This window comes from Cupressus sempervirens, chromosome 6 (genome assembly GCF_028749045.1).
Source record: "Cupressus sempervirens isolate cs-2001-9-10 chromosome 6, ASM2874904v1, whole genome shotgun sequence".
Lineage (NCBI taxonomy): Eukaryota > Viridiplantae > Streptophyta > Pinopsida > Cupressales > Cupressaceae > Cupressus > Cupressus sempervirens.
The window spans coordinates 263,054,039-263,070,002 of NC_143123.1; the positions used below are offsets into that span (position 1 = coordinate 263,054,039).

The following is a 15,964-nucleotide window of genomic DNA, read 5'->3' on the forward strand; positions in this document are numbered from 1 at the left end:
TAGAAGATTTTTCCATTTAAAATCAAACCCTACCCAATAAATTTCTCATTCCTTTAATCTACTAAAAGAGGGTTATACAAATCTTTTGTTTTCCAAAAAAAAGAAGATCTACTATTCATATTAAAAATGCATATCACTGAAAACATTCATAACAAGAACTATTCAGAAAAACACTCAACAGACATGATGAAGACATGAAAGAAAATAGCATATTAAAATATGCGAAAATCACAAGCATCTACCTAGACACTGATGCTAATCACTACACCCTAGAAAACTGTAGATACAATTCCTCCTCTCAAAACCTTCTCCTTTTCAAAAATTTCTTCCTTCTCCAAAATTTGCGGTGATTTGAAAATGAACCCTCAAGTTGTGATATGGAGTTCTCTCCCAAAAATTGAAGCATTAATTATGCCTTCACTCGAGAAAACTCCTTGCTCATAACCCTTAACTCATTATTAACTTTTTTTAATCCTTCTTTTATCCTTTCCATGCACATTCACTAATTAATTAAATTACTTTATTTAATTTTCACTTGACTCTTTTTAAATTAATTTATTAAATTTAATCGCATGCACGTATCATGCAATCATGAAACTTTAATTAATTAATTTCTTTTCCCACTTCTAAATTTATTTTCAAATGTTAAATTTGATAACTATTTATTAACTTAAATAATATTATTATTTATCATTTACATAAAAATAAACTCTAAATATATATTTGTTATAATTCTTTAGAATAACTGAGAGGGGGGGTGAATCAGTTATCCAAGGTCCAATGCCACTTTTTCTCCAAATCCTTAATAGCACATAACTAAAACTATCATGCATGCAATTTGAACATTTAAGCAACTGTGAAAAGTAAACATGCGTCATACCATAACACTAAGAATTTGATAACCTAGAAACCCTCTAGGAATAAGAAGGTAAAATTGGAGTGGGGATGATACCCACAAAATAACTGCGCAATTGATTTCAACCACTTCTGATGGTCTGCCATGTTAAAAGTCTTCCCTGTTAAAGGCTACAACACATTGTTAAATGTGACCTTGTTAGAGGATTTCACCATACTATTAGGAATGGGCCTAGTTAAAGGACTTTGAAACATTCACTTAGAATGTCACTCTGTTAAAGGATTTACAACATGGCTATTAAACCAACCTAAGTCCATAGGATTTATCTTAACTATTACAATTGCTAGAGAGTAACAACAATGGCTTTTGATATGATACAACTTACAATATATCTTGCAGATTACAGATCACACTATAGTTTAATCCTTTGCTTGGCTTTAATCGCTATAGCTTTGAAAGCTTGTCATCTCAAGCTTTGTCATCTTGAGTCTTCTTACTCATCATACTAATGCAATCATATCTATGGTCACCTATCGAAGCAGAGTATCTGTGCTCTCTTCCACCTTAGCACCTTCTTCAGCATTTCATAATTTCATGCTTGACCACCACACCACACTTTTCTTTGTGACCTTATGACTCCTTAAATAGAAATTTAGAATACCTTTCCTGCTCAATTCTTCCTCTCCAATTTTAGGGTTTCAATGGATTCGGTAAGATACAATGTATCTATCCCATATCTTGCTATTATCTAATAACTTCATCTAGAATCCAATTGTATTTGTCAAGAATGATTTACATAGTGTTCTATGTCACCAGCTCATCATTCTTATCTTCTATCTAATTCATAGAATTCTAGATAACTACCAAGTTGGCTCAAATCTGACGAATCTTTGATTTTCAAAATAATGTAGCAACTCGGCATTATTGATTTATTGATGCTCAGTTTCCTTTGTGTTATTCAGCTCCTATATTTTTCTCGACATCTGATCTTCACTCAGCACCTGATCTTCACTTGGCACTTGATCTTTACTTGGCACTTGAAGATCACTCGGCACATTCTAAAAGTGAACTTTCTCGACTTCAACTGAGAATTTTTTTGGCACTAACTAGCTTGCTTGACACTGTCTTATGAACTTAGTTAGGCTTTAAAAATGACTTAGCTAAACCTTACATTTTTGATATGTCTTGGTGTGTCTATCCTTTGTGTCTTAGAGTATGTCATCAATACACTATTTCATCAATGGCTTAGCTAATCCTTATACTTCATTACAACATCATAACTTCAACCTTTGTCTAGGTACTCTAGTTACATCTTATTGATTGCCACCTCCTTGTCAATCAACCAACTTATAGTATTTGGATCACTAAAGCAATTGTCATTCCTGCAAGTAGAAAGTTTGACATCAATGAAAAAACAATGATTGAAAACATTCTTTACTAGTTCCATTACTCTTCATTCATGAGCTTTTCAATCATTTCCAACAATCTCCCTCTTTGGCATTGATGGCAAAACAAACTGATCACTTGATCAACTTAGTTACCACCAAAATTTTCTACTACATTCTACTTCCTTCTTGACTTCTGCATCCTTTACTACTGATCTCATATATCTCCATATCTTTACCTTTGAATCTCCCTCTTTCATATATATGTCCCTCTTACTTTGTAGATGATCAATTTTCTACATATATCTCCCTCTTTGACATAAATGCCAAAGATGTAACATCTTAATCATGTGAAATAAAATCTTTGCATCTCATATTGTCTCCCTCTGTCACCATGCTTGTGACTGATTTGGAGTTCCTGCTCTTGTTGTCATCCTCTGCATCATTCTTTTGATATTTCATTGATTTGGTCCTATTCATGCAGGGCATCTTCTTTGTTGTTTTTAAACTACTTGAGTTAGGGGCATTACCCCCAACTTGCCTCTAAGATATTCATAAGCATCCTTGGGCAATGGTTGGTGAAAATATCTACAGTTTGTTCCTTTGTGTGAATGTACTCCATCTTCACTTGTTTGTCTTCTACCAATTCTTTGATATAGTGATACTTGATTGCGATATGCTTGGTTTTTACATGCATTACTAGATTCTTGGATATGTTTATTGCACTTGTATTATCACAATACAATATCATAGGTTTGGTTACCTCTTCTTTCATTCCTTGCAATAAATGTGTGATCCACACAATATTTTTGTAGTTGACTACTGCTACCACATATTCTGATTCTGCAGTGGACTGAGATGTGCATGTTTGCCTCTTGCTAGTCCAAGTAACTGGTCTTTTACCTAAAAATAATGCTCCTCCACTTGTGCTTTTTCTATCATCAATGTTGCATCCCTAATCTGCATCTATGTATGCATTGAGCTCAGACTTTTCATTCTTTTTATAATATAGGCCAAAATCATCAGTTCCTTTGAGATACCTCATTATTCTTTTTATTTCTATGAGATGGTTCTCTTTAGGATTAGCAAAGAATCTAGCCACTATTCCAATTGCTAATGCTATGTCTGGTCTACTATGTACAATATATTGTAGTTTTTTAATCATGGACCTGTACATTTTTTGATTAACTTCAACTGATACATCATTTTTGGATAGCTTATGTCCTATTGCCATTGGTGTGCTAACTGGTTTGGAGTCTTCTAATCCAAACGTTTTAAGTATCTCTTTGATGTACTTTGATTGTGTCATAAATATATCATGTTTTAGCTGATGTACTTGCAAACCAAAAAAAAATTCATTTCTCCAAACATAGACATTTCAAACTCATGTTTCATTTTGTCAGCAAAACTTTTGCAAAAGTACTTCCTTTCCTCCAAACACTATGTCATCCACAAAGATTTTAGATACAATAATATTTTTTCCTTCTTCTGATTTGATGTAAAAGTTATTGTTATCATCAGTTCTTTCAAATCCTAGTTGCACTAGATACTTGTGAAGTCTCTCATACCATGCTCTAGGTGCTTGTTTTAGACCATAGAGTGCTTTATGTAGTTTACAAACCATATCCCTATTATTTTCATCAACAAATCCCTCTGGTTGTTCAATATAGACTTCCTCTTCCAATATACCATTCAGAAAAGTAGACTTTACATCCATCTGATAGACTTAAAAAAATTAATATGCAGCATATGCAAGTAAAGTTCTTACTCCTCCCATTCTTGCAATAGGGGCAAATGTTTCCCCATAGTCTAATCCTTCTTCTTGAGCATAACCCTTACATACTAGTCTACCTTTGTTTCTAGCAATCTCACCATTCTCATCTAGCTTATTTATGAATATCCACTTGGTGCTAATCACATTCTTATCAACTGGTCTGGGAACCAAACTCCAGGTTTTGTTCTTCTTTATTTGATCAATCTCTTCTTCCATAGCTTTACACTAGTCACCATCTTGTAATGCATCATATACTATCTTAGGTTCAAATTTCCTTAACAGACATGATTCATTTCTTAGTCTATTTCTTGTCATTGGTCTTGCATCTTTGTCACCAATTATTTGTTTAGCAGGGTGATGCCTCTTCACATATTTGGACAATCTTGGTTCTATCCTTGTTTCCATGTTTGATCTTTCAGATTCAAGATCACTATGCACTTCATTGTCAAATAGTTCTACATCTCTATCATGTGTAATGATTTCAAAGTCAAAATGAGTATTTCCTTCATTCTACAACTCAACTTCTAATTGCAACTCGACATTCATTGGTTGTGACTCGGCTGAGATTGAAACTTACTGTTGAATTCCAATTTGATTGGTAGTACCCTCGTCAATAGGCATTCCTTCATAAGAATACACAAAGGTTTTGTAGTCATCCATTCTCTTTGGTTTTTCAACTTGGACATCTGCATGCTCATCAATGTTTAGATTTGCACTTTCCACAATTTTGTTAGTGTTAGTATTCAAACACTTGTATGCTTTACTTCTAGTGGAGTAACCAAGGAATATGCCTTCGTCACTTTTTGCATCAAATTTTCCATTTCTAGCATCTTTAAAGATAAAGAATTTTCAACCAAATACTTTGAAATGCTTTACATTGGGTGAGTGACTATACCATAATTCAAAAGGTGTTGCACTTGTACCTTTCTTGACTTGTACTTAGTTCAGTGTATAAACAGCCACACTTATAGCTTCTCTCCAATATTTTAGAGCAATAGTCTTTTCCATCATTAATGTTCTAGCATAGTCAATCATAGATCTATTTCTTCTCTCAGTAATTCCATTCTGTGGGAGAGTTCTAGGAGCTGATGTTTGTCTCTTGATTCCTTTGTCATTGCAAAACGTCTCAAATTTATTTGATGTGAATTCACCACCTCTATCTGATCTCAGGCATTTCAAGCTCTTCCCTATTTCTTTTTCAACTCTAGCCACATACCACTTAAACATTTGAAAAGCATCATATTTTTGTTTTAAGAACATAACAGTAATCATCCTGGAATAATCATTAATAAACAACATTATATATTTATCTCCTTTGTAGCTTTGTACTTCTATTGGACCACATAAGTCAGTATGAACTAACTCAAGTACTTCTTTAGATGTATAGTTTTTACTCTTGAAACTTGACTTGGTCATCTTTCCTAGCTGACATTGCTTGCACATGATATTGTCAGGATTTTTTAGTTTAGGTAAACCTTTGACTTTCTTCATTTTGCTGATATTGACCAGATTATCAAAATTGACATGACATAGCCTTCTATGCCATAACCAAACATCATCAAATTTTGCAACAAGAAAAGAAGTATTTTCCAGATCAAGATAAAATAGATTATTTCTTGTTTGATCTCCTTTTCCTATCAATCTACCATCAGTATCATAGATTTTTGCAGTTTTATTTCCAAATTCTACTTTGCACCCTACATTACCTAACTGTGAGACACTTAGAACATTGTAGTTTAGTCCTTCAACATAATATGCATTATCACATGAAATTTTCTCTATAAGCTTAATGGAACCTTTTTCTTTGATTTGACATGGAGCATCATTACCAAATCTAACACTATTTCAATCATACTGAGTAAAGTTAACAAACTTACTTTTATCTCCTATCATGTGATGTGAGCATCCGCTGTCTATGATCCATCTATCATTCTTGTTCATACATGTTACCAATGTTGTAGGCTCTTCTCATCATATTGGCCCTTCATAGCTACATAAACAACTTCATCATCATTATCATCAAAATCTTCTTCAACAATATAGCACTTCTCTCCTTTGTCTTTGTAATCTCTCTTATCATCTTCTCTTCTATTTTTGTACTTGTTGCCTTCCTAGTATTCCTTTTTCTATGTACACCTTACAACAATATATCCTACTTCATTGCAATTGAAACAAATGATAGGCATCTTACCTTTGAATTTTCCTTTGCCTCTATGAAATCTTCTAGCTAGTAAAGCTTCTAATTGATCCACATCTTCCTCATCAGTGCTACTATCACTGGATACATATTTCATCTTTCTTCCTTTCTTTGATTTCACCTAATTAGCATCTTTTAATGATAGCTTGGCCTTGAAAGAAGATTCAACATTCTCAAGTATGTAGTTGTCAAAGTTAGATAACTCAAATGTAGTGAGTCTACCCACTCTACCTTCAAAACTTAGATTGTTTCTTGGCACACATCTTAGCTCTTGTATAGCTGATACTCTAATATCATATATAGGGAGCAAGGTTCTTAAAAACTTACTATTAATAGTATCATCATCTAATTTACCATTCAAACATCTTATTGCACTTACCACTTCCTTTATTCTAGAGGCATACTGAACAACATTCTCACTTTCTTCCATTTTCATATCATCGAACATTCCTCTGAGGCTTTCTCTTTTTTCTCTTTGGATATTTTGATCTCCTCCATAAATGTTTGATAGGGCTTTCCACATCTTGAATGCAATGTCACATCCTTTAATATCATCAAATTCAGCATAGTTGAGTGTAGAAGCAATTTCTAGCATTGTCTGATTGTGTTCCTGTTTGTTTCTCAAATCTTCTGCAGTAAGAGTACCAGTTGGATCAACATGTTCAATAACAATTGAATTTTTGGCATAATCTATAATGGATCCAAGATGTAGCTTCATCAAGCTTTTCCATGCAACAAAGTTGTCTTTGTTGAGCTTGGGAACTTCTCTTAAGCATTTTGATCTTTTATGCTTCTAGTCCCTTTAAACTAAGTCAGTAGCAAAGCTCTGATACCAATTGTTATAATTCTTTAGAATAACTGAGAGGGGGGGGGGGGGGGGGGGGGGGGGGTGAATCAATTATCCAAGGTCCAATGCCACTTTTTCTCCAAATCCTTAATAGCACATAGCTGAAACTATCATGCATGCAATTTGAACATTTAAGAAACTATGAAAAGTAAACATGCATCATACCATAACACTAAGAATTTGATAACCTAGAAACCCTCCAGGAATAAGAAGGTAAAACTGGAGTGGGGATGATACCCACAAAATAACTGCGTAATTGATTTCAACCACTTCTGATGGTCTTCCTTGTTAAAAGCCTGTCGTGTTAAAGGCTACAACACATTGTTAAATGTGACCTTGTTAAAGGATTTCACCATGCTATTAGGAATGGGCTTGGTTAAAGGACTTTGAAACATTCACTTGAAATGTTACCTTGTTAAAGGATTTACAACATGGCTATTAAATCAACCTAATTCCATAGGATTTATCTTAACTATTACAATTGATAGATAGTAACAACAATGACTTTTGATCTGATACAACTTACAACATATCTTGCAGATTACAAATCACACTATATTCCAATCCTTTGCTTGGCTTTAATTGTTGCAACTCTGAAAGCTTGTCATCTCAAGCTTTGTCATCTTGAGTCTTCTTACTCATCATACCAATGCAATCATATCTATAGTCACCTATCAAAATAGAGTATCTATGCTCTCTTCCACCTTAGCACCTTCTTCAGCATTTCATAATTTCATTCTTGACCACCACAACACACTTTTCTTCGTGACCTTATGACTCCTTAAATAGAAATCTAGAATACCTTTCTCGCTCGATTCTTCCTCTCCAATTGTAGGGTTTCAATGGATTAGGTAAGATTCAATGTATCTATCCCATATCTTGCTTTTATCTAGAAACTTTGCTAGAATCCAATTGTATTTGTCAAGAATGATTTACATAGTGTTCTGTGTCACCATCTCATCATTCTTATCTTCTATCTGATTCATAGAATTCTAGATAACTACCATGTCATCTCAAATATGATGAATCTTCAATTTTCAAAATAATGTAGCAACTCGGTATTATTGATTTACTAATTCTCGGCTTCCTCTATGTTACTCGGCTCTTGTATTCTGCTTGGCCTCTGATCTTCACTCGACACCTAATCTTCGCTCAGCACTCGATCTTTACTCAGCACTTGAAGATCACTCGACACATTCTAAAAGTAAACTTGCTCGGCTTCAACTAAAAATTTGTTCGGCACTAACTAGCTTGCTCAACACTCTCTTATGAACTTAGTTAGGCTTTACAAATGACTTAGCTAAACCTTACATCTTTGATATGTCTTGGTGTGTCTATCCTCTGTGTCTTAGAGTATGTCATCAATACACTATTTCATCAATGGCTTAGCTGATCCTTATACTTCATTACAACATCATAACTTCAACCTTTGTCTAGGTACTCTAGTTACATCTTATTGATTGTCACCTCCTTGTCAATCAACCAACTTATAGTATTTGGATCACTAAAGCAATTGTCATTCCTGCAAGTAGAAAGTTTGACATCAATGACAAAACAATGATTGAAAAAATTCTTTACTAGTTCCATTACTCTTCATTCATGAGCTTTTCAATCATTTCCAACAATATTATTATTAAATTAAATAAATACCATCATGTTCTAAATTTATACTTATAACTTTTATCTTCAAATTTACTTCTTTTTATTTAATTAATTTCTCAATTAATTAAATATAATTAAATATTTTAATAATTTTCCATTAAATTAAATCATTAATTTAATCTTTTAATTAGACTTAGTTAATAGAAAATTCACCAAACACTCATAAGGTAAAATATGAAAACCCATCATAGAAAAACACACACAAATCAAACTAAAGGGTTAATAATCATGAATTAATGTCATCTGACACATTTGAAGGGTACACAAATTAGATACTTGTCCTATTTTTCTAAGACAAATGGCTTAAAGGTTTAGGATTTGAACTTAAGAATTTATCTCCCCTCTCTTACCATTGAGATAATGTGATAGGGTATACTCATCTTGGTAATTCAAGGAAGTTGATACCTAGTACCTCAACCTGCATAAAATTCACACATGTAAAAACATGATATTCTAAGCTAAATAGATAATGGAAGGAAGTGGTGCATCTTCTAGATCTCAACTAGCAGGTAACTATTACTCCCTTCCTTAACCACATCAGAAATGCCATACATAAAGGAAAAAAAACACACACACCATACACATGCAATATGGGGTAAGTATCCATAAGAAAACACATATAATGATCCATCTAACTAAACATCATCAATAACTAAAAAACATTGTAATAACCATCATGCATACATGAAGTACAAAGTACCAAGTAATCTCATCATATATCAACTGAGTTTGAAACAACATCTGATAATCTCAAAATAATTCTACTAATCATCAAACATAAAACTAGTCTAAACGTGTTTGGCAATGATAGCAAAAATGTAAACTAGGAAAAATGTGAAGTAGGGGGAGGCACTACAATTAACATTTCCAAGGTTCATGTAAAGTTTGTAATTTTGGGAACCAAAACAACCTCCCATTCAAGGTCATTCTTCAACATTAGAGATATTACTTAACATTTCAATTTGTCAAGGCTTTACAAGAACACCCTTTAGTATTCCAACTCAGTACTTCCAATGAACACTCTACTCAAGACCAAATGATCCATCAAACACTCCTTACCAAATAAACTTAGATATTTAATTAGTGATAAATAATACCTTGAACCGATTCCATTTTTCCTCAACACCCAACAACTATTCTTCATATAAACATATATATCAGCCTTACACATTATTCCTTCATTTGTCCTACAATATCAATGCTCATCCAACAAGAAGATTTCAAGAAGCCAAAAAAAATTCTATTGACATGGTTATTATGTTGTCCTTAAATAAAATCAACAACAAAATTTCATACCCTTGAGTCTCATCATCATTATAACTCTTCACAAAAACATTATTCCATCATAAGATATCACTATCAATCATTATTATTTACCTTCGCTATCCATTCACATTAATAAACAACTCAAATTGTTAATCATTTTGTGATCTTCATTGTTGCTTTCCATGCATACAATACAAACCATGAATGAAGACTAACCATCTATTGGAGTGGTTATAACATAAAATGGAATCATTATAATTTAAAGTGCATAATTTCAAATGACTTTAGTATAAAAGAGCAAAAATCAAAACTTATTTATGACTCTCCTTATTAATGAGTCTATCATTTTATGACAATTTTCTAAACCTGTACTTTTTAACCCCTAAATTTTAGATAACACGTTTGGTTTGAAATCACTCTAGTCATATTTTAAGGAACTAGTTTTCATTTAACATTTCTAAAATGGAGACAAATCCAATGATGCATTAAATAAGTACATCCCCCACACAAAGAGCTAAATTTATAACCATAAAAACAAAAAAATTATTATTTTAAGCAACCACAGCATCAAGATGTACACAACACAAAAAACCCATTTAATTCCAAGCCAAATCTATGTGAAATTATATTTAATCAACCACTTGAATCCAAGATATCTCTATTTTCCAATGGTTGTAATGTGAGATATTAATCAACCCTTGCTTATATCTTTATAAACAAGGGTTTAAAATAGTTCTATATAAATCCATTAGATCTCCCTCTAGCATCCACAAATGTTTCCCTAAATTTATTCAAATGAAATTTTATTCATCATACTACATTCCTAAACAATATGAAGACTTATTCAATCTATTGGCATGTAATGAAATGTATGGAAACAATAGATACATGTGCCAAGGCATAGTCATTCAAGGAATATATAACAAAATTTATCTTCTATTATTGATCTCTAGCATATTTGCAACTTTGATGGCACACAGGGATTGTAATCCATTCTCCACTTCTATTGTAACCATTTCATGTGCTCAAATTGATAAACAAATATCCCTACTATCCACCAACCCTGTAGGAATAAAGGGGACATCCAAGGGTATCATGAGTTTGTCCAATATAAAATTTCCACTAACTAATCCCTTATTAAATTTGGCCAAATGAAGACTTGAATAGGCCTTTTCATCTCGCTTTACAATTACAAATTACCTTTAGGACTAAGTATATCTTTTATTTACTAATTGTGCAACTTTTATGAAATGTTGCATTATGCAACTTTTGACAACTCTTGGATTTTGATACAACTAGCTTCATATTATTACTATGAACATATTTAACATCTTTAAATGGACTTGAGAAAACATAATAAACCCCTCCTAACCATTATTGGACATATTTTCATGACTTAACCCTCATGCCTATTTTAGCACCTTATTTGGACAACTTCGTTTACTCAAAATAGTTGGCATGTATAACCTTATACATAGATTAAAATAAACTCAAAATGACAATATAAAATCACATGTAGTGAATGAAATAAATCATGTTATGAAATTTAATCTCCTTATGTATTGAGATGCTTAGGTGCTTTTGCACCATAAACATTGATTCTCAAGGCATTCTAGAGCTCAATAATTTGACATAAAGTGTAGGGCCATGCTATTTATCCAATCCCTCTATAGTTAAAAAATATCTCCACTAATTCTACAATTTATTTTAGTACAACTTTTATCATGCTATTTGCACATGCATATCAAAATGTGGGAGGCCATAGATTGGCCTTTTGTGGATACACCTTCTAGAAGCTTCTAGGGGTCCTTTCTAGTAAGTACCTTGGTATATTCAATTCTTCCAATAATAGGATGAACAATAATCACATCCTTATAGTAGATTTTGATATTATCACATTATAATAATTTCATGACATTGATGACAACCATGTTGGAGTGAACATTGATGGTCTCATTTCAAGAAAATATGCAATTATGACCTTTGTGAATGACAAGAAGTTGTATAAGGAATTTGATCTTGAGACTTAAAAGAGAATTCAAGGTTGGATAGATTTGGATAGAGAAGATACTTTTCTAAATTTGAGTGTTATCCTAGGGTGTTTGACTAGGCCCAAGGTGCCTTTAATTTTAATGCATCTTGATCTTTCTAGGGTTTTTGAAGAGTTTATGTATGTGGGTTTTTATTCCTCCATAGAGTCTCTTTAATACAAAAGACTTTGGGATGAAGTTTTAGAATGAATAGGACTACACAAAATTTGGGTCTTTCAAACCTTCCTATAGTTTTCAAAATATATCTATTGGCTCTTTTCATTGTGTTGGATGACATTGTTTTGTGAAATCTAGATCTATGATTATTTAAAGAGATTCAGATCCTTGAGGTAACTTCTATCTATTTCTTGGATATTAGGTTTTTTGGTTTCCTAATTATTTGAGCACTAGAATTTCTTGCTACAATAAGAGTTTTTATCAAGAATTACTACCTAAAACTAGATTTTTTGGCTTCCCATATTTTGAACAAATGTACTAAAGTCTAGAAGATCTAGTATTCTTACACCAATTTTGAATTCCAAATGTAGTAACTAGTTAGTTACAAACTCTCATATCAGCTAGTATGTAGTAGATTTTCTAATCCTATAAGATTAATTTTACAAAGTAGTAAAATCCTCTATAAGAAGAATCATAACCTATCTCTAGTGATCTCCATTATAGTATAAACCTAGAAAACAATGCTAAAAATGAAGTTCAATATTATAAATATGTATCTTTTATATATATATTTTTTAAATTTTATTCTTTATACATAAAGGTGCTTATTTTTTTTTAAACTCAATCATTGCAAAAAATAGGGTTCAAATCTTCTATGAGAGAGTGGGGTTAAAAATTTCTCTTTCTTCGTAGCTTTTGAATAGATCAGGCCTTATGATAAGGTGCAATAATGAGGTTTGAACCCAAAAACCACTTGCATCATCCAAAGATCCCAAATACCCAGAAGTGATTCAAAAGCAAGGTATTTTATTGATATGCATCTATGTTAACATTTAATAGTTGACATGTGTTGAATAAGATACTGAATATTAGAGCTTGATTGTGGAGATATTTTCCAACATGAGATATACAAGATAGTTGATCATATTGATGTGGGGCATAGAAATATTATAGGAGGAGATGTTCAAGCCATCCAATAGTAAAAGATCAATACTCTTACTTTCTCCTATATAAATTTCCTTTTTCCTTTATAGATCACACTCTTTTGAAGAAAATTTTCAAATGTTTTTCTTTAGATAATTTTTTTGCTATTAGTCTTCTCCTAAGAGTGTTCTAATCCTATTTTCTTATTTTGTAATAGAATTGGACCATTTTTCTATGTCTTTCTCATCCTATTATATTCTTTTGAAAATATTTGGAAGTTGTGAACTGTTGCCTAGAAGGCTCCTTTGAAACCATTATATTAATTTTCTTTGGAAATTCTTGTGTATAATAGACCCTTTGGATACAATTAGATACAAAAGTTTCTTTATTTTGATATGTTTAACCATGGGACCATTATCTTGCTTCTTATTCTTAGTATTTAAAAGTATTTCCTAGTTATTTCCCTTGAGCTTTACCTAGTTCAATTCATAATGGAAATGATCAAGGTACTTTGAAGGAAATTAGATATTTTTTCCACTTCCCTACATGTAGACTAGCTTCTTTAGACTATGAATGCAAAGACTATACCTTGCAAAATAATCTTAAACTTTTGTGAATTATTCTCCAATCTTAACTTTAAGAGGGCTTCCTCTCAACTTGATGTTGTTTGGAAGCCTTATTTTCAAGCCTCTAGACAATACAAGGTTTTTTTAATTTCACTCTTTTAATACATAATTAACCTAAATTTTTTACTTTCTAAGAAAAAAATTCTTCCATTGCATAGATGATAAAATATATACTTCAACTATAAGTTTCCAAAATTGTTGCAAACACTATCCTCTACTCTTATCATGGAAGAAGTCTAGGAAAGTTCAATTGAACAATATCATAATGTAACTAAAAATTAAATACTTTCTTTTTAAGTTTGGATAATGATTTCAAAAGAACCAGAATATCAAAAACCTTGCACATAGAATTTCACAATTAGAAGCTATGAAGTGATCAAATTAAGCCAAGGAAGCTAACATAAAAGATTTTTCATTTCTACAAGATGAAATCAAATCTAAAAATCACTGAACAAACAACACTCACCTTTTGTAGATGACCATCACCTTATCCTTGACGCCAACCACCATAACATTCCAATCAATATCTAGGAATGGGGAAACAAGTTGGAATTCAAAATTTTGGAGTACATGGATCCATATAGCTTTGATTTGCAGGTTGGAAAAAGGTTCACCCAAAAAACCATACCTCCCTCCTCCAAAAGATATGTAAAAAAAGAACCTGCCACTTTGACATCTTCATGACGTAGAGCATAATAGTCTAGATCATATGCATCTAGATTTTTCAACACGTGTGGAAACCTATATGAGAAAGTTGGAGATGTTACAAAAATATCCCCCTTAGGTATGGTATACTCCTTCCCATTACAATTAGTAACACTAAAATCTTTGTGGTGGTCGTGTAGAAGAATAATCAATGGTGGATATAATCTCAATGCCTCTTTAATAGACCTATAGAGTACATCCATCTTAGAAAAAATTTCATGGTCTATTTTATATCCACATTGCTTCATTATGTCTTTCTTCTCTTACAAGACAAGAGATAAATATTTTTGGTGGTTGTTCAAAGATTGAAAGTGATTAGGTAATAGTAAAATCTTCATTAATATATACAATAAATAAATAACACAATTAAAAATACATAAATAACAAAATAGTAGGCTTCCAACATAGAATATACATACATAAGAAAATGTTAAAGCTATGCCTAATATGTTATGGTATAAATGAAAATAAACCACAGAAGTTTTGAGAACATTTAACCTATAAATAGGTAAGATAATAGTTATAATCTCACCTTAAGATGTATGCCTTAGTCCAATTTGATGTAATAGAGGTTGTATGTTGACCCAAAAAAATAGTTGTAATTAGAAGACCTATTTATCTCACCTTCAATTTTAGAATGACCATCTTTGTACTTGGACTCTATAAATAATTGTAACATGTTTCCTTTCTTGAAACCAAATTGTTGTCGATTGTGAATATTTTTTGTAAAAATATTAGCAAGTTTCTTCCATGCTCTGTCTCTCTTACAATGCAAAGGAATGGGAAAATATGGACATGTGACACTTTTTGGGAGCATTAAACTATCAAGGCCATGAAAAAGGATAGAAAAATCTTCAAGAAATTGGTCCCTAACCTCTGTACCCAAGAGAATTCTTCTAGAAGTTAAAATAATTAAATTTTCCATCTCATATTTGAGAGAAGAATACCCTCCTCTCCCCACTTTGAGAAGTAAGTACACGAATGAAAAAAAAGAAGATAATCTTTAGTGAACCAAATTAAGTACACCATCTCTTATGTAGCCAGACATAATGAATACAATAATTCAATTTATATTATAATCAAAGACATGAAAATTGTGTATATTTATGCATACATGAAAGATATACATGAACTATCTTTCGTATTTAATTATAAAAAATTATTTATATATTTGAATGCATGAATTATCTATCAAATTTAATTTTACACAATTAGCACTCTATGCTTTTCAGTTGAATGTTTTGGTACACCACATCTTGTTCCTTTTCTTAATTAGTGAAAATATGTAAAGTAAGTGTCATAAAAACTTCAAGTGTTTTAATTAGGGACTTCTAGAATTGACATGAAGTAGTTCAATTTCAGTTGTCCATTTCCTTTTATTAATAACAACATTTCATTATTCAAAGATGGAAATAATGTGAGGTAGTGAATATCATTTTTTGTTTTTTGTGAAGTACAACTTAGTTGTGTGTGTATTCATATAATAGAAAAATTATGTAAATAACCTAGTAGTTT

At 31.8% G+C, this 15,964-nt stretch overlaps 1 pseudogene; it reads right to left on the reverse strand.

The window, feature by feature from the left end:
* Positions 1 to 14,206: 14,206 nt before the first annotated feature.
* On the reverse strand, positions 14,207 to 15,478 carry LOC149552245 (obtusifoliol 14-alpha demethylase pseudogene; annotated as a pseudogene).
* Between the last annotated feature and the right edge of the window lie 486 nt (positions 15,479 to 15,964).